Source organism: Cherax quadricarinatus, chromosome 62, assembly GCF_038502225.1.
Source record: "Cherax quadricarinatus isolate ZL_2023a chromosome 62, ASM3850222v1, whole genome shotgun sequence".
Classification (NCBI taxonomy): domain Eukaryota; kingdom Metazoa; phylum Arthropoda; class Malacostraca; order Decapoda; family Parastacidae; genus Cherax; species Cherax quadricarinatus.
The window spans coordinates 7,962,162-7,982,579 of record NC_091353.1 but is presented as its reverse complement, the minus strand read 5'-3'; positions in this window follow the sequence as shown (position 1 = coordinate 7,982,579).

Here is a 20,418-nt window from a genome sequence, read left to right as displayed (position 1 = left end):
ATTTTGTAGGCCCCTGGGTTACAGGTACTGTGAGGCCCCTGGGTTACAGGTACTGTGAGGCCCCTGGGTTACAGGTACTGTGAGGCCCCTGGGTTACAGGTACTGTGAGGCACCTGGGTTACAGGTAATGTGAGGCCTCTGGGCTACAGGTACTGTTAGGCCCCTGGGTTACAGGTACTGTGAGGCCTCTGGGCTACAGGTACTGTGAGGTCCCTGGGCTACAGGTACTGTGAGGCCCCTGGGCTACAAGTACTGTTAGGCCCCTGGGTTACAGGTACTGTGAGGCCCCCAGTGATATTTTTTGCCTTAAACGCAGCCGTGTTTTCACCACGAGTGGGAACACGTGATGTGCTGGGTGGTAGCGCACTCAGCTCACATACTGAGTGCCCATGGTTCGATCCCTCGTATGGATGGCAACATTAGGACGTGTTTCCTTCAGACACCTGCTGTCACTGTTCACCTAGCAGGAGGTAGGTACCTGGGTGTTAGTTACCTTACACCTGCTGTCCCTTTTCACCTAGCAGTAAAATAGGTACCTGGGTGTTAGCTGACTAATGTGGATCTCATCCTGAGGACAAAATCAACCTAAGTTGCCGGAAATGCTCGGCATAACCAGGGGCTTTCTATAGAGAATGTCACTGATGTCAGTTATGGTTCGTATAAGTTGTATCATATACATGTAGATATAAAGATTATTATTATTATTATTATTATTATTATTATTATTATTATTATTATTATTATTATTATTAAGTGTACATGTCCTTGTCCGTAGAGTAACGTTAGCACAAGCCACTAGCATCAAGGACTTAACTTGAAGCCTCTTGAGGAGAGTGAACCAGTGCTTGTGCTGATCCGTGTGAGAGTTGACTTAAGATATACACTGGCAAACCTTCGAAGAATTTGGAAACACAAATTAGGGAACACACACACACACATACATACGTCTCCCGAACCGATAACCACAGCATCCCATGTGTAATTCATCTCTGTTCTCATGGTCACGGAGTGTAATGATGCGAGATTAGTCTCGAAACAGATCTACGCAAGAGAAAGCGTTTAGAACCCATGTTCCACTCAACACAGTATGCTTAACAACTCGCAAACAGGTAGAATTATTTATAAACATTACCTCTCAATCTACGAAGATCGACACCATGCCTAACCCTTCTAGGGTAGGGTAGGTGCCTGAGTCCGAGCCTTTAGCTCATAAGACTGTCGTTCCCATTAGTCCCCTTGGGGCGGGGATGGCAGACCAGAGAGGCCTAGCTTGTGGCTAGGCCTGGGGACAGTTGGTCCCAAAGATGAGGAGGTACTTGTGCCTCCTCCCATGGGAGACTTAGGTCTCAGACACTCCCTAAAGAGGGAGCCAAGGCCGGGCCACCACTTGGAAAAAGCCCGGGCCGGGAGAATACCGGTGAATCTTTAATATTATTATTCTCAATCTACACACAGTATGTTATAACTAAAATTTTTAAAGTGGGGGGGGGGGCGGTAAGCCAGTGGAAGGCTTCTGTCAGATGATCAAAAGCTCCAACTGTGGGTCATCATATGCCTAAGACCAGCTTCAGGAAACACTTGTCTCTGTTACTTTCACTCTTAGAACTCGCTCTTGTTTTGTTTTTATTTGCCTGTCCACTCTATAAATTCTCACTTTATCTAGTTATGTCCGCCTACCCTTGACGACGCTCCTGGCGAGCGAAACGTAGTCTTCATTAAAGTAGCCTAAACGATGCACCTATTCCGGTTAGCCCTCACCTTCTCTAATCCGCATGACCTTGCATTGCAACGGATCGAACTCTAATAGCCACGTGTCTGAGGTCACCCTGGCGTTCATTATGGTCCTCCTCTGTTCTTATTTGTCTTATTAGTTTTACATCGCACGCTGTGTGTGTGTGTGTGTGTGTGTGTGTGTGTGTGTGTGTGTGTGTGTGTGTGTGTATGTGTGTGTGTGTGTGTGTGTATGTGTGATTCCATCAGCTTGGCCATGAATCACTAGCATCATGCAGGAGAGTAGTCCCTTGTGGGTGGTCTCACGTCCTCGTTTATTATACATAATCACCAGGCTGTCAGACCCACGCGTTAATTTAGCTGCTGATGCTAGTCAGCTATGGTCTAAAATTAAATAAGGCCTTGCATAAATTATATGGTAAGAGCTCTCAAGTGTCATCTGGGGAAATCTGTAAAAGGTAACGGAAGAAATCTTTAGAAGGTAACTAAAGAAATTTGTGTGGGGGGGGAATTCTTTAGAGGGTAACTAAAGAAATGTGTGGGGAGGGGCTAATTTTTTTTTCTGCAGGGTAACTAAAGAAATCTATGGAGAGTGAAGAAATCTGTGGGGGTAACTAAAGAAATCTGCTAAAGGTAATTAAATAAATCGAAGGGTAATTATTAAAAATTTGTGGCTGTTAACTACACGAAATTGGGGTGAACTGCTTTAGCAGTTAACATCTCAGCTAATATGTGTCCAGCTTTTTTGACAAGCCTTGAGAAAAGCTCAAAGTTTATTTGAAAGAATGCCACGGGGGCGTTGACCCCCGAAACCCTCTCCAGGTAACTGAAAACGTGATATATGCACCGTGAGGTGCATGTCTCTCAGTGTATAAACACTGATACTACTTAAACCCCTGGTTTTAGGTAATAAAGTATTCTTGTCTAGTGGTGAAGAGGTGACGTGCAGCCTTAATGACCCTAGTGCAGTCGATAGGCTTGAAACCTAACTAGTGCAATGCAACATGCTCAGTGCTCAGAGGAGCAACTGGATGCGATGTGCTTTCCGATATGTCCCATAAGAAATTATATCGGTTATAATCTCGTGCTTAAAATAGCTGCAGAGATACTTAATATGCCTACAGTGTCACCCAACATATCTTCGGTGACACTTCCCTACATTAAATAAATCTTAGGACACTATATATTCTGACGAGTATATATATATATATATATATATATATATATATATATATATATATATATATATATATATATATATATATATATATATATATACATATATAATATATATATATATATATATATATATATATATATATATATATATATATATATATATATATATATATATATATATATATATATATACACATTTATATATATAATATATATATATATAATATATATATATATATATATATATATATATATATATATATATATATATATATATATATATATATATATATATATATATATATATATATATATATATATATATATATATATATATATATATACATATATATATATATATATATATATATATATATATATATATTAAATGAATAATTATAGAGAGGTACCACCTCTATGGCTGGACTGGGGACCCTCATCCTCAGAGAAGATAATAAACGTACCTCAGGGAAAACTCAAGGTTCTCCCCGGAGCTGTTTGAATATTTTCTTCTCCTACCACCTCCTATATTTGATATTCTATGGGAAAATTTATTAATCGAAAGAACACATTTACAGAAAACACAAACTTGAATACAATGGTACAATGTATTAAAGATCATGAATTTCCTCCAGCACTTCCGAAGCCGGACGCGAGCCAAGTATGCAGCAAGCATTTCCTCTCTGGATGGCCACGCTGAGGTACTGGAACATGAAAGTGGCTGCCCTTGGGTCCCTGGTGGTGTTGATGAGTCTGGAACACAATTCTTTAAGGAAACGTGTGGCATTTTTTTCCCCATGATCCCAAGGTCTCTGATCCCACTGGGACAAATTGATACTGTTGGCTCATGTCCCTGTACTTGCTGATCTTGTACTCCTCCCTATGGTCAGCAGCTCCTCCCTGTCGCCCACACTGTGATGGATGTAGGTGTCAGCCAGTGTCGATACACAGGTACAGTCCCATGCTAAGAGCTTGCCATTCTTCCAAGGATAGATGGTGATCCAATTGGGGCAATTTGCTGGGTTGTGGGTATTGTTTGCTGCTTGGGATCGGGGCTCCCTCTCAGCTGGGCATCCAGCTGTAGCAAGGGTTCTCTTCATGATGTCGTTGACCTCATTGTGTCTTGCGTGCCAGCTCCTTGGTTTTGGAACAGTTAAGACCACGTAGACCATATTGGTCGGCTTGCGCCTCGCCGCAAATACACGTATATTCCGTGTGAATTGGGGCAGCAAGGCGCAGCAGAACCACTGCGTTCCCATTGCCGATATGGGAACTGTTTGGAGGAGATCCCCGGAGTGAGGTGCGCTCACAGCCTGGAGGTGGGCAGTCTCCCTGTCTGATGTTACAGCCGTGAGCATGTTGGCAAGCACCTTTTCAGTGATCGGGCCATCCCAGCTTGACTGTTTGTGAGCCAGTGCTGCGCTAGGGTTTGGTGCTGGAGCAGCAAGAGTCTCCCATTCAGCGACGGCACTGGCATGGTTAGGGTCCTGTATTCCTGATGAGTCACTGAGGTTATCAGGAAGAATTTGTCTTACTAACTCGTTTGATGCTATGGAAGAGGATAGTTATTATTATTATTATTAAAGATTAGCCGGTATTCTCCCGGCCCGGGCCTTGTCCAAGTGGTGGCCCGGCCTTGACTCCCTCTTTAGGGAGTGTCTGAGACCTAAGTCTCCCATGGGAGGAGGCACAAGTACCTCCTCATCTTTGGGACCAACTGTCCCCAGGCCTAGCCACAAGCTAGGCCTCTCTGGTCTGCCATCCCCGCCACAAGGGGGCTAATGGGAATGACAGTCTCATGAGCTAAAGGCTCGGGCTCAGGGACCTACCCTACCCTAGAAGGGCTGGGCATGGTGTCGATCAAGAGGATAGGAAAGCTGGTAGAGCAATCTGGGAGGATCTGCGTACTCCTAGCCCCTCAAGCCTGACCGGAAGTGAGGCTTGCGACCACTGTCCATCTTCCAGTGGAAAGATTCAAAACACTCTCTAGCGTGGTCTTAAGAAGAGTCATATTCCTTGAGTTTCGGACCGCTGAAGGCTGGGACCACATTATATATATATATATATATATATATATATATATATATATATATATATATATATATATATATATATATATATATATATATATATATAAACACGTTTTGTGGAGTATATATACTAAAATGAATACTTTCATTTATTTTATACATTATAATTTATTTTGGTCAAATAACCAAATCTGACTGAAAGGAAAATTTTCTTCCTTAATCAAAGAAAGCAGTTCTACCACTGACATCTAATTAACATTATTTCTTTGTACTGATCAATTATAAAAGTGAAATTTTAAATTAAGAATGAAATTGTAAGACTTTTAGCTGATCGACACCATGCCCAGCCCTTCTAGGGTAGGGTAGGTCCCTGAGCCAGAGCTTGTAGCTCACAAGACTGTCATTCCCATTAGCTTCCTTGGGGCGGGGATGGCAGACCAGAGAGGCCTAGCTTGTGGCTAGGCCTGGGGACAGTTGGTCCCAAAGATGAGTACTTGTGTCTGTTCCCATGGGAGACTTAGGTCTCAGACACTCCCTAAAGAGGGAGTCAAGGCCGGGCCACCACTTGGAAAAGGCCCGGGCCGGGAGAATACCGGCGAAGCTTTAATAATAATAATAATTTTAGCTAAATTTATTAAAATCATTGCATAAATAAATACAAAGCTAATTAATCGTTTAAAGGTTAGTTATATTTTAATCCAAGGCGGCGTGTGGTCATGCTTACAATTTTTAAAGGTTAGACCGGTAAGCCAGTGGAAGGCCTCAGTCAGATGACCAAAAGTTTCAGCTGTGGGTCATGGAACTTTTGGTCATCTGACTGAGACCTTCCTCTGGCTTACCCGTCCACTCCTATAAAAAATATGGTCATGATTATAAAGTATTCTAAGAAGCATACACCTCTCAGTATACATAATACTGAATGCTAAAGTACATACTTGCATTATGTAATAAAGTTGGTAGAATTACCGACAATATGTAAAGTAAAAGGACACAAGTGCAACTAATGTGACATTTATTGTGGCAACGTTTCGCTCTCCAGGAGCTTTATCAAGCCATTACAGGATGGCTTGATAAAGCTCCTGGAGAGCGAAACGTTGCCACAATAAATGTCACATTAGTTGCACTTGTGTCCTTTTACTTTACTTGCATTTTCCAAGGCAAAGAATACTTTATATACTTCTAAAAATTCATAGGCATTGTAAATAAAGCGTTAATAATTAACGAAAACCTCAACAATATTAGAGTAGTTAAACTGGTTAGTTTCTATGCAAAACAAGAAATATGGCATACCTAAATTTGCATAATTATAATCAACTACTTCCTCGGAGGTGCGAATCTTCAGGGGACACTTGAGAAAAATAATCACCAACACCTAGAGATACACTCGCTACATCAGAGACGCCTGACTCGAGGCCACAGGTAGGTGAGGTCCTTTTTTTTTTTTTACAAGTGGGGTAGTCTTATGTTTCATGGCGAGGGATCCAATAACATCTTTGCACCCTGGGCACGAGTTATTACTATGGTCAGCTTCAGTTAAGTGTTCAGAGTCCGTCGACTACCAGGAATCTCAAGGTCGCAGAGTAATCCCTATTCGAATTAAGATTTGGTATGTAAGTGGAATCCATTTTATAGCCATAATTTTTAAAGGGGTGGACGGGTTAGCCAGTGGAAGGCCTCGATCATATGATCAAAAGCTCCAGCTGTGGTTCATCATACGACTAAGATCCGCGTCAGGAAACACTTGTCCTGTTTCCTGACAAGCCTTACCTGACCTAACCTGAAGACCAGCGTCAGGAAACACTTGTCCTGTTTCCTGACAAACCTTACCTAACCTAACCTGAAGACCAGCGTCAGGAAACACTTGTCCTGTTACCTGACAAACCTTACCTAACCTAACCTGAAGACCAGCGTCAGGAAACACTTGTCCTGTTTCCTGACAAACCTTACCTAACCTAACCTGAAGACCAGCGTCAGGAAACACTTGTCCTGTTTCCTGACAAACCTTACCTAACCTAACCTGAAGACCAGCGTCAGGAAACACTTGTCCTGTTTCCTGACAAACCTTACCTAACCTAACCTGAAGACCAGCGTCAGGAAACACTTGTCCTGTTTCCTGACAAACCTTACCTAACCTAACCTGAAGACCAGCGTCAGGAAACACTTGTCCTGTTTCCTGACAAACCTTACCTAACCTAACCTGAAGACCAGCGTCAGGAAACACTTGTCCTGTTTCCTGACTAAGCTTACCTAACCTAACCTGAAGACCAGCGTCAGGAAACACTTGTCCTGTTTCCTGACAAACCTTACCTAACCTAACCTGAAGACCAGCGTCAGGAAACACTTGTCCTGTTTCCTGACAAACCTTACCTAACCTAACCTGAAGACCAGCGTCAGGAAACACTTGTCCTGTTTCCTGACAAACCTTACCTAACCTAACCTGAAGACCAGTGTCAGGAAACACTTGTCCTGTTTCCTGACAAACCTTACCTAACCTAACCTGAAGACCAGCGTCAGGAAACACTTGTCCTGTTTCCTGACAAACCTAACCTGACCTAACCTGAAGACCAGCGTCAGGAAACACTTGTCCTACTTCCTGACAAACCTTACCTAACCTAACTTACGTAAGTGGACAGTATTTACACTGAGAGGTATGACCTTCTTGACGCATATACACTGAGCTTACTTTAAACCTCTTTCATAGGGATTAAAATATTTTTGAGTAGAGGTGAACAGGCTACCTGCAGCCGTAACAACCATTGTTTAGCCTATTAATCAGCCATGCAGATACACCGTGAAACCGTGCTGGTTGTCAATTATACACTTGTTTGTTTCCAGGTGCCCCACCACTCTCCTCCTGATGATCTTCTCCATGACCTTGCATACTAAATAAATACGCCGTAAAACGTGTATCTCTCGGCGAATACACAGAGATATGTATCTCTCATTTCATTACTAAAATATATTTTTATTATTGGACTACGTCCTAATGTTCATTGTGTAGTCGATACGACATAAATCTAGCTGACTTGCATTTACATGACAAGGGAGACTAAATTAGATGTGGTAAATACTTCTCAACTCCTTTTAAGAGTTTACCATCCTGTGTTTTAATTATTCCCCTCTCAAACTTTAGTTTATAAGCCTACAAATAACCGTGGAAGCTTCAAATTCTCTCATAAATGAGTTGTACTGCCTACATATTAGGGTGTCTCGTTGCTATTGCAATTGCAATCAGGATGGAGATATCTGTTTTTCTTGTACCGACTCTTGCTATCATATATCATACTCAAGTTCATTGTTTTTTCTCTATTTTTTAGGGCAGGAATAGTTGCAGTGAGACAGGTATAGTGGCAGTGGGACAGGAACAGTGACGGTGGGACAGGAATAGTGACAGTGGGATAGGAATAGTGGAAGTGGGATAGGAATAGTGTCAGTGGGACAGAAATAGTGTCTGTGGGACAGGAAGGGTATCCGTGGGACAGAAATAGTGTCAGTGGGACAGAAATAGTGCCAGTGGGACAGGAATAGTGTCAATGAGACAGGAATAGTGTCAGTGGGACAGAAATAGTGTCAGTGGGACAGAAATAGTGTCAGTGGAACAAGAATAGTGTCAGTGGGACAGAAATAGTGACAGTGGGATGGAATAGTGTCAATGGGATAGGAATAGTGCCAGTTAGACAGGGATAATGGAAGTGGGATAAGAAGTGTCAGTAGGACAGAAATAGTGTCAGTGGGACAGAAATAGTGTCAGTGGGACAGAGATAGTGTCAGTGGGACATAAATAGTGTCAGTGGGACAGAAATAGTGTCAGTGGGACAGAAATAGTGTCAGTGGGACAGAAATAGTGTCAGTGGGACAGAAATAGTGTCAGTGGGACAGAAATAGTGTCAGTGGGACAGAAATAGTGTCAGTGGGACATAAATAGTGTCAGTGGGACAGAAATAGTGTCAGTGGGACAGAGATAGTGTCAGTGGGACAGAAATAGTGCCAGTGGGACAGAAATAGTGTCAGTGGGACAGAAATAGTGTCAGTGGGACAGAAATAGTGTCAGTGGGACAGAAATAGTGTCAGTGGGACAGAAATAGTGTCAGTGGGACATAAATAGTGTCAGTGGGACAGAAATAGTGTCAGTGGGACAGAAATAGTGTCAGTGGGACAGAAATAGTGTCAGTGGGACAGAGATAGTGTCAGTGGGACAGAAATAGTGTCAGTGGGACAGAAATAGTGTCAGTGGGACAGAAATAGTGTCAGTGGGACAGAGATAGTGTCAGTGGGACAGGAATAGTGCCAATTAGACAGGGATAATGGAAGTGGGATAGTGCCAGTGGGACAGAAACAGTGTCAGTGGGACAGAAACAGTGTCAGTGAGACAGAAACAGTGTCAGTGAGACAGAAACAGTGTCAGTGAGACAGAAACAGTGTCAGTGTGACAGAAACAGTGTCAGTGAGACAGAAACAGTGTCAGTGGGACAGAAATAGTGTCAGTGAGACAGAGATAGTGTCAGTGGGACAGAAATAGTGTCAGTGAGACAGAAACAGTGTCAGTGGGACAGAAACAGTGTCAGTGAGACAGAAACAGTGTCAGTAGGACAGAAATAGTGTCAGTGAGACAGAGATAGTGTCAATGGGATAGGGATAGTGGCAGAGGGACAGGAATAATGCCAGTGGGTTAGGCTACTAGTACTAAACACAGATTAACGTAACTTAAAACTAATCTAACCTCTTATGCAGTTAGCTAATTCTAAAAAAAAATAGTTATGGTTTTCATTACGAAAATTTTAGTTAATTGAAGTTATAATGGTCATACCGCAGCTTTATACATCATTAGTAAGGCCTCACCTAGATTATGCAGCTCAATTTTGGTCTCCATATTACAAAATGGACATAAATTCGTTAGAAAACATTCAGCGTAGGATGACTAAATTAATACATAGCATTAGAAATCTTCCTTATGGAGAAAGATTGAAGACTCTTAAGTTACATTCACTTGTTAGACGAAGAATGAGGGGAGACCTGATCGAAGTGTATAAGTGGAAGATAGGTATTAATAAAGGGGATATTAATAAGGTCTTGAGGATGTCTCTCCAAGAGAGAACCCGCAGTAATGGATTTAAATTAGGTAAGTTTAGATTTAGAAAGGACATAGGAAAGTATTGGTTTGGAAATAGGGTAGTTGATGAGTGGAACAGTCTACGTAGTTGGGTTATTGAGGCTAGGACTTTGGGTAGTTTCAAATTTAGGTTGGATAAGTACATGAGTGGGAGGGGTTGGATTTGAGAGGGACTTTCACATCAGAGCTTATTTCTTGGGTGGCATTGAAAATTGGGTTGGTCAAATGTTTGTTAGTGGGATGAATTGTAAAGGACCTGCCTAGTATGGGCCAACAGGCCTACCTGGAGTCTACCTGGAGGGAATTCCGGGGATCAACGTCCCCGCGGCCCGGTCCACGACCAGGCCTCCCGGTGGATCAGGGCCTGATCAACGAGGCTGTTACTGCTGGCCGCACGTAATCCAACGTACGAACCACAGCCCGGCTGATCCGGCACCGTCTTTAGGTATCTGTCCAGCTCCCTCTTGAAGACAACCAGGGGTCTTCCCGTAATGCCCCTTATTGCTGGTGGGAGGCTGTTGAACAGTCTTGGGCCCCGGACACTCATTGTGTTTTCTCTTAGTGTACCAGTGACGCCCCTACTTTTCACTGGGGGTATGTTGCATCGCCTGCCAAGTCTTTTGCTTTCGTATGGAGTGATTGCTGTGTGCATATTAGGGACCAGCCCCTCCAGAATCTTCCAGGTGTAGATTATGATATATCTCTCTCGCCTGCGCTCTAGTGAGTACAAGTCAAGTGCTTCCAGGCGCTCCCAGTAGTTAAGGTGCTTGATGGAAGTTATACGTGCAGTAAAGGTTCTCTGCATATTCTCCAGCTCTGCAATTTCACCTGCCCTGAATGGGGATGTTAATGTACAGCAGTATTCCAGCCTAGAAAGAATAAGTGATTTAAAAAGGATCATCATTGGCTTAGCATGTCTTGTCTTGAATGTTCTCATTATCCATCCTATCAGTTTCCTAGCAGATGTGATAGTGGCATTGTTGTGATCCTTGAAGGTGAGATCCTCTGACATTACCACTCCCAGGTCTCTCACATTACTTTTCCTCTCTATTGTGTGATTGGAGTTTGTAGTATACTCAGTCCTAGTTATTATTTCCTCTAGTTTTCCATAACGGAGTAGTTGGAATTTGTCGTCATTGAACATCATATTGTTCTCTGTTGTCCATTGTAAAACTTAGTTTATATCTTCTTGGAGCTTTGCCGTGTCCTCAATGGATGACACTCTCATGCAGATCCTAGTATCGTCTGCAAAAGATGATACAGCGCTGTGGTTTACATCTCTGTCTATGTCTGATATGAGAATAAGGAACAGGATAGGTGCGAGTACTGTGCCTTGTAGGACAGAGCTCTTCACTATGGCAGCATCTGATTTAACTCTGGTTTACCACTACTCTTTGTGTGCGATTGGTTAGAAAGTTGAAAATCCATCTGCCTACTTTGCCGGTTATCCCTTTAGCACGCATTTTGTGTGCTATTACACCATGGTCGCACTTGTCAAAGGCTTTTGCAAAGTCTGTGTATACTACATCCGCATTTTGTTTGTTTTCCAGTGCATCTAAGACCATATCATAATATCTTTATTTGCTACAAGTACATGTACAAGGTATACAGTCCTAGCTGACAACAATGACATACTACTACATAGAAACTCTCTTGTTATGCTCTGCATTTCGGGCAAATTAGGTCAGTGTCCCAGGATGCGACCCACACCAGTCGACTGACACCCAGGTACCCATTTTACTGATGGGGAACATAGACAACAGGTGGAAAGAAACACGTCCAATGTTTCTACTCTGGCTGGGAATCGAACCCAGACCCTCGCCGTGTGAAGCGAGAGCGTTAGCCACCAGGCCACCAGGCAGTTGCGAAAGGCAGGAGCGACCTGCTCTGAAACCATGTTGCCCTGGGTTGTGCAATTTTTGGGAGTCCAGGTGGTTTGCTATCCTGCTTCTTAGAACTCTTTTAAAGATTTTTATGATATGGGACGTTAAAGATATTGGTCTATAGTTCTTAGCTACTGCTTTGCTGCCACCTTTATGGAGTGGGGTTATATCTGTTGTTTTTAGTGACTGTGGAATCTCGCCTGTGTCTAAGCTCCTTCTCCATAGCATACTTAGGGCCCGTGAGAGGGGTTTCTTGCAGTTTTTAATGAACACTGAGTTCCACGAGTCAGGGTCTGGGGCTGAGTACATGGGCATGTCGTCGATGGCTTTCTCAAAGTCTAGTGGAGTTAGAGTTATGTCATAAATCTGGCCTACATTGGCAGGGTTTTGAGACTCATTCATGAAAAAATTGTTTGGATCATCTATCTTTAAACTGCAATTTCAGTATCTCGCTCATTTCTTTGTTGTCGTCAGTGTAGGATCCGTCTTGTCTGAGCAGGGACCCTATACTAGAAGTGGTTTTTGACTTGTTTTTGGCGTATGAAAAGAAATATTTCGAATTTCTTTCAATTTCATTAATCGCTTTTAGCTCCTCTTGTCTCTCCTGGATCCTGTATGAGTCCTTTAACTTCAGCTCAATATTTTCCACTTCCCTGGTTAGTACTACCTTCCATGTATCAGATAATCTGGCATTCTTGAGGAGCTCAATGATTCTTCGTTTTCTCCTGTAGAGGGAGCGTCTCTCTCTCTCCAGTTTACTTCTTCTTTTCTTTTGTCTTGTAGGAATATACCTTGAACATACTTCAGCTACCAGGAGGGTGATCTTTTCAAGGCATTGGTTTGGGTCAATGTAATTTAAGATATCCTCCCAACATGTTTCATTTAGGGCATAGTTTACCTGAGCCCAAATGATGTTCTTGTTGTTGAAGTTGAATTTGGTGAAGGTACCCTCATAACTGAATGCATTGTTCTGATCAGGACTCCTGTGCATGCAAGTCTGGATTTCGATTAGATTGTGATCAGAATTTGTTGTTTTTGATATTGTTATGTTCCTTACCAGGTCCTCATTATTCGTGAAAATAAGGTCCAGTGTGTTCTCCAGTCTTGTTGGCTCCACTATTTGCTGACTTAGGTGTGTTTGTTGCAGAAATTCAGCAGCTCCTGTGTGTGTTACCTTTCATCTGAGTTACCTCCAGGGATTATTTCTGCTGCGACATTATTTGCTATATTCTTCCATTTTGTGTGTCTTAGACTGAAGTCGCCAATCAGCAAGATGTTTGGGGATGGGGCAGGAAAGTTGTCCAGACAGGAGTCGATTTTTGACAGTTGTTCTTTGAACTGTTGGGAAGTTGCATCCGGTGGCTTATATACAAGTACATGACTAAGTTTTGATTCTCGATTTTTATTGTCAGAACTTCAACTACATCATTTGCGGTGTTCAGTATCTCTGTGCAAATGAGCGACTCTTTGACATACAGGCCAACCCCCCCTTGTTGCCTGTTCTTTCTGTCGCATCTGAAAAGGTTGTATCCAGGTATCCATATTTCACTGTCAAAGTAATCTTTTGCATGGGTCTCTGTGAAGGCTGCAAACACTGCATTTGACTCCCCTAGAAGTCCACTAATGAAAGATATTTTGTTGTTTGTGGATGGCTTAAGGTCCTGTATATTAGCAAATATAAATGAGGTTGTGTTGCATGTTTGTTGGGGGGTTAGTTAGTTAGGTAAGGTTCGTCAGGAAACAGGGCAAATGTTTCCTGACGTGGGTCTTAGTCAGATGATGACCCGCCTTTGGAGCATTTGGTCATCTGACCGAGGCCTTCCGCTGGCTTACCGGTCCACCCTTTTAAAAATTATGGTCATTTATAACCATTGTGTTGGGGGGATTTTGTTTTTGGCATCAGTAGCTGTGAGCCCGGAGGCGCCACTGGCTGTGCCTCCAGTCCAACAAGGCTCCAAGGTGGTGGACTATTTTGGTTATCTCTTTCCATTTTCTTTCTTCGTTTCCTACCCCTAAAAAATCACTTGGGGTGTTGTCATAGCTACCATAGTTTCTATGATGTGTTGTACGGGGTGCCTCCTGGTCCCTTTTAGATGGTATGCAGTGCAATTGGTATTGTAACATTGTTTTTCAAGGACTGAAGACTGACACATCTCAGGGTGGAATTATTTGCAAGAGGTAGAACCACACACTCCATCAGACAGGAGGTCGCGGAATTTTTTGGGATGCTCCAAGTTGCACGCCCCATTTGTTTTCCCTGATATTCCGTGTTTACAGATGCCCCAAATATAGTATTTGCACAATTTTGTTTTTGGCTGGGTACAATTCGTGCTGGATGTATTCTTAATCTGTGCTGGCCCTAGGGCTGAACTACAGTCCTCCATAGCCACTCCAGAGACACCACCATCTGCTGTCATGGCACCAACATTTTTCCTGGGAGGGGATTCCCCGACTACATCTGTACTAGAGGCTATGACTGTGATGGTTGCAGAAGAGTCTACCCCAGAGGAGGGCTCCTCTACTACATCTGTACTAGGGGCTATGACTGTGATGGTTGCAGAAGAGTCTACCCCAGAGGAGGGCTCCTCTACTACATCTATACTAGAGGCTATGACTGTGATGGCTGCAGAAGAGTTTACCCCAGAGGAGGGCTCCTCTACTACATCTGTAATAGGGGCTATGGCATTGGTGGCTGTGGAGGAGTCTTTAACTGAATCCGGATTTTCACAATGGCTGGGGGCTGGGTCTGGGTCAGCCCTAAGGCTGGGGACTGAGCTAGCTGTTGTTTTTGTTTCCTGTGTTTTTTCTAGTGTGTATCTGCTTATGTTCTTATGTTCTTAAGAGGAGGAAGAAATTAAATTCTGAAGAAAATATTCTGCGTCCTCGATCGACACCATACCCAGCCCTTCTAGGGCAGGGTGGGTCCCTGAGCCAGAGCTTGTAGCTCACAAGACTGTCATTCCCATTAGTCCCCTTGTGGCGGGGATGGCAGACCAGAGAGGCCTAGCTTGTGGCTAGGCCTGGGGACAGTTGGTCCCAAAGATGAGTACGTACTTGTGCCTCCTCCCATGGGAGACTTAGGTCTCAGACACTCCCTAAAGAGGGAGCCAAGGCCGGGCCACCACTTGGACAAGGCCCGGGCCGGGAGAATACCCGCGAATCTTTAATAATAATAATAAATAAATCTGTGTCCTCACATCTCAATGTTCATGTTTATAAATGACCATAATTTTTAAAGGGGTGGACCGGTAAGCGTAAGCCAGTGGAAGGTGTCGGTCAGATGACCAAAAGCTCCAGTTGTGGGTCTTAAACCCGCGTCAGGAAACACTTGTCCTGTTTCCTGACAAATATTATGCAAATCTCTACCTTCGCTTTAAGAACTAGTGAGGGGGTGTGGGAGGCTCTTTGATCAAGGTAGTGGAGCTGACAACCCCTTCTTCGGATCAAACTTGATTCCTACCCATACCCTACCTGGAGGTTACCTGGAGGTTATTCCGGGGATCAACGCCCCCGCGGCCCGGTCCATGACCAGGCCTCCCGATGGATCAGGGCCTGATCAACTAGGCTGTTACTGCTGGCCGCACGCAGTCCAACGTACGAGCCACAGCCCGGCTGATCCGGCACTGACTTTAGGTATCTGTCCAGCTCTCTCTTGAAGGCAGCCAGGGGTTTATTGGCAATTCCCCTAATGCTTGATGGGAGGCTGTTGAACAGTCTTGGGCCCCGGACACTTATGGTGTTTTCCCTTAGTGTACCCCAGGTACAGTATGGCACCACAATGACTGGGACATTTAACCAATCAACATTCGTTAACCTCATGGATATTTTTGTATTATCTAAAAACTTTTTCTAAGAAAAAAACATTTTTTTCTACGTAGACCTGAAATACAACTGTCTTTCGTTGTACAACGTATATAGTATTGGTGAATTTACATAAAAGACACAAGGATCTCGGCTCAAAATTTACCACAACTCCTTTACGCTTCTTATTTTAGACAATTTAAGGCTCTGGCATAAGTTTTATCAAATCTGTATAACCCCTGCTGCTTCACTGCTTCACCATGAATATAAATAATAATCCTGGGATATCCTAAACAACAATATCTTTAAAATAAAAGGCAGGAGACAGGTTGATAAGCCTTACATCTGCTGTGGTGGGAGCCAAGATGGTTGAGTTAACCATATAAGCAACCAGACGGCCACAATCTACACATCTATTTATATGTAAGAGAATGGTGCCACATCATCTATGAGGAGTCATGGTGTGTGTGTGTGTGTGTGTGTGTGTGTGTGTGTGTGTGTGTGTGTGTATGTGTGTGTGTGTCATGATGGGGGCTCGAATCACCGGATATGAATCACACACCTTCGCCCATGTGCGTATTACATTTCTTGAGGTCACAGATGTGCACTACACCGTACGTGTACGTAGTGGGGTTTGCTTAATAAGTAAAAACGAGGTATACACACCTAAAGGTATACATATATAAATCGCAGTATATTCACCAAGAGGTGTATATCTTAATTTACATACACAGAGATGCATATACCGTCGCTAATAATAATGATCTGATATCTGTATATATGACATACATTTGAGAGGACATAATCTCCAAAAGGCTCGTGGGAAAGGCTCAAAGCCTATCCTTCATCTCATGTCAATTTATCTATCGTATATGACCAATCCATCTATCGCCCTTTGTCTGTCAGCTCCCATAACTCAATAAGAAAAACTGTCAGCGGACTGAAACTCGTTAAGGAACTGATCTCGCGGCATAGAGGCGGTGTTGCCGAGGTCAGAGGTCAAACCTTTCAGGCCGCTGGGTCAGTCAAGTTATTTTCGGCAGGGCGTTGGTGGACAATGCTGCCTTGTAGGGTAGTCTTGCACCAACCTATTCTCGCTGTGGTGAACATTTCAGTGCTTGGTGGTGCTGGAACAATACACAAATAATCTGTGCATAGGCTAGAGGAGCTTACAACGATGTTTCGGTCCGTCTTGGACCATTTTCAAGTCACAATGTGACTTGTGCGGGTTATTTGTGTAAGGTTGGGTTAGATTATGCTTGGTTAGGCTACGCTGGTAAGGTTAGGCTAACCCCTGGTTACCTTCAACGGGGTTCTGGACAGATATTTAAAGCTAGTACTGGATCAGCCGGGTTGTGGTTCGTACGTTGGACTATGTGTGGCCAGCAGTAACAGTCTAGTTGATCAGGCCCTGATCCGCCGGGAGGCCTGGTCATGGACCGGGCCGCGGAGGCGTTGATTCCTGGAATACCCTCCAGGTAGACTCCAGGTTATGCTAGGTAAGGTTAGGCTGGGTTATATTAGGTTAGGCTGCTGTGGGTTAGGTTCCAGGAGTTAGGTTATGTTGTAACATAGGTAAATTAGATTAGATAAGGTTAAATTAGGTTGGGTAAGTTTAGATTAAGCTAGGTTATATATTATGATAGGATAGTAGGTTAAATTAGGCTGGGTTAGGTTATAGTACGATAGATTAGGCTAGGATAAATTGGTTAAGTTTGTGTGAGCTAGTCTAGAATAGGAGAGATTACATTACGTGGGTTATTCTAGTCTAACAATATCCTGTAGAACAGGATATTTAACCTCCATAAAATCAAATTAAAAAATAGGCTACTATAAGTCTGGCAGTGAGGTGGCTTATGCTAAGCAGGGAACGTTGAAATATGCACTATGGTTGAATAATGAGGCTTAAAACCTATCAACTACACGAGGGTCATAAAGACTGTGTCACTTGTTTACCATCAGTCGGGAATACTTAAATCCCTAAAATAAGGATTTAGGTCAACTCTTAATGCATTTACAGTAAAAAAACACATACCTCTTGGTGTATATACAATGAGAAGGTTAGGTTAGGTAAAGATTAGCCGGTATTCTCCCGGCCCGGGCCCTTTCCAAGTGGTGGCCCGGCCTTGGCTCCCACTTTAGGGAGTGTCTGAGACCTAAGTCTCCCATGGGAGGAGGCACAAGTACCTCCTCATCTTTGGGACCAACTGTCCCCAGGCCTAGCCACAAGCTAGGCCTCTCTGGTCTGCCATCCCCGCCCCAAGGGGGCAAATGGGAATGACAGTCTTATGAGCTAAAGGCTCGGGCTCAGGCACCTACCCTACCCTAGAAGGGCTGGGCATGGTGTCGATGTACAATGAGAAATATACACTCGGGTATATATACACCGAGATACACACACACACAGGAGTGTCACTGGTAGTGCCAGATGGATATATTAATTAATGTTGTGTAGTTTACAGCATCAGTTCCCTGTATCATCGACCTCTTATATTTTCGTTCGCTTCTCTCTATTTCCTCCTTTTCTTCTTTCATCTCCATTTGCTCGCCATGTTCTTCGTTTTTCCGTATTCTTTTGCAAGGTTCTAAGTTCATCATTATACCTAGCAATGTACGTCATTTATCATTTTTCTCACACTGTTCCTCATTATTTTTCCTCTCACGTCTTCCTTAATTATCTACTCGTGTTCTCATTTAACATTTCTTTTCACATTTCGTTCCTGTGATTCACTAAGTTTATCCTCCCAGCAGCACACTGCTGGTGCATCCTATTTCCCTAAATATCAAAAAACTTCGTCTACCCGTCCTTCCCTCTCATCCATCCCCTCTCGTCCTCCCTCTCCCTCAACACTATCCACTGCCTAGCCTAGCCAAATACATCGCCTACACAGACTAAAGGTTATTCGCTAACATTTAATATACCCACAGGCTAACTTTTTTTATTCCCCTCTTCGTTGAGAGGATGTTTTTTGGTTACCTATCCACCAAGGCAATGAGTAAGTTGATAAACACATGGATAGGTTAGCTGGCTGATGGATGGATAAACTGGTGAGTGAGTGGATTACTGGATAGATTTGCTACTGGGTCTGACACAGTGGTTCAGCTACTTATCTCAGCACCCAGGGTGATATGTTATCTGGTACCATTGCTTTGTTACATCCTTCTCGCTTGATCTAGTCAGAACTTTTGTTAGGCAAAAGGACACATGTGCAAGTGATGCAATATAAAGTTATAATGATAGCCATATATTTTTTAAAGGGGTGGAGTGGTAAGCCAGTGGAAGGCCTCAGGTACATGACCAAGAGCCCCAGCTGTGGGTCATCATATAACTAAAACCCGCGTCAGGAAACACTTGTCCTGTTTCCTGACAAATCACATCAAACCTAAGCAGCTAATGAGATATTTTATTGTGGTAACGTTTTGCTCTTCAGGAGCTTCGTCAACCTCCTGGAGAGCGAAACGTTGCCACAATAAAATATTGCATTAGTTCCACTTGTGTATCAAGCTGGTTTGTTTACGGTGAACTCAAGTAATTCTTTTAATTTAATTGTTGACTTACGGTGTTCCGTAGCTCGATTGCTAGCTTCCACAGTGAGGTCCGGGGTTTGATCCCTGGTACGGGTGGAAACATTAGGACGTGTTTCCATTAGACACCTGCTGTCCCTTTATCGGTAAAATAGGTACCTGGGTGTTAGCCGATTGGTGTGGGTCGCATCCTGGGACAAAATTCACCTAATTTGCCCGAAATGCTCTGCATAACAAGGAGCTTTCTATATGTCACTGGTGTCAGCTATGGTCTGTATACGTTATACATATACTTGTAGAAATAAATATTATAATTATTATTGTGTTGGTGTTATAAATTGGTAATGTATATAAATATATATATATATATATATATATATATATATATATATATATATATATATATATATATATATATATATATATATATATATATATATATATATATATATATATATATATATATATATATATATATGTATGTAAAACTGGTCAATTAGCAAGAACTCATTTAAAATTAAATCCTTTCTAAATTTTTCTCTTATACGTTTAAAGATATAGTTTTTTCATTAATGTTAATGTAAAAAAAAATTAATTATGCACCAAAAGAATCTTAGAAAACTTACCTAACCTTATTATAACAAGAGCAATTTATTTTAGCCTAACCCAACTAAATATATTTTAGATTTGTTTACAGAAATTTAATACTAAACAAACACAGTGAAATATATTTTTGTCGTTTGGTTCAGAATGATTTTGGCGAAATTATTGCATACACAAATATTCTCTTGTCTTATATGGCAAGATGAGTGTTGCTATTTAAGCCAAGATCGCAAGTTCTGCCTATTCGCCACGACATATATATAATAGGAAGGAGACGCAAACCCTTATGACCTCTGTAGAAAAGGAATAAACAAATACAAACGTAGATTTGTAACCAGGAGAAAATTCATGATTTTAATTTAGCCCAAACCCCATTAAAGAATTTTTAAACTCCCTCCCAAACACAGGAAAGCGAAAAAGGAAGGAAATAATTATATTACGATAATTATTGTCATGCGCTTTTTTTGTTTGTAAATTATGTTAAGATGAGCAAGACAATTCAAAATTAACCATCGACACCATGCCTAACCCTTCTAGGGTAGGGTAGGTGCCTGAG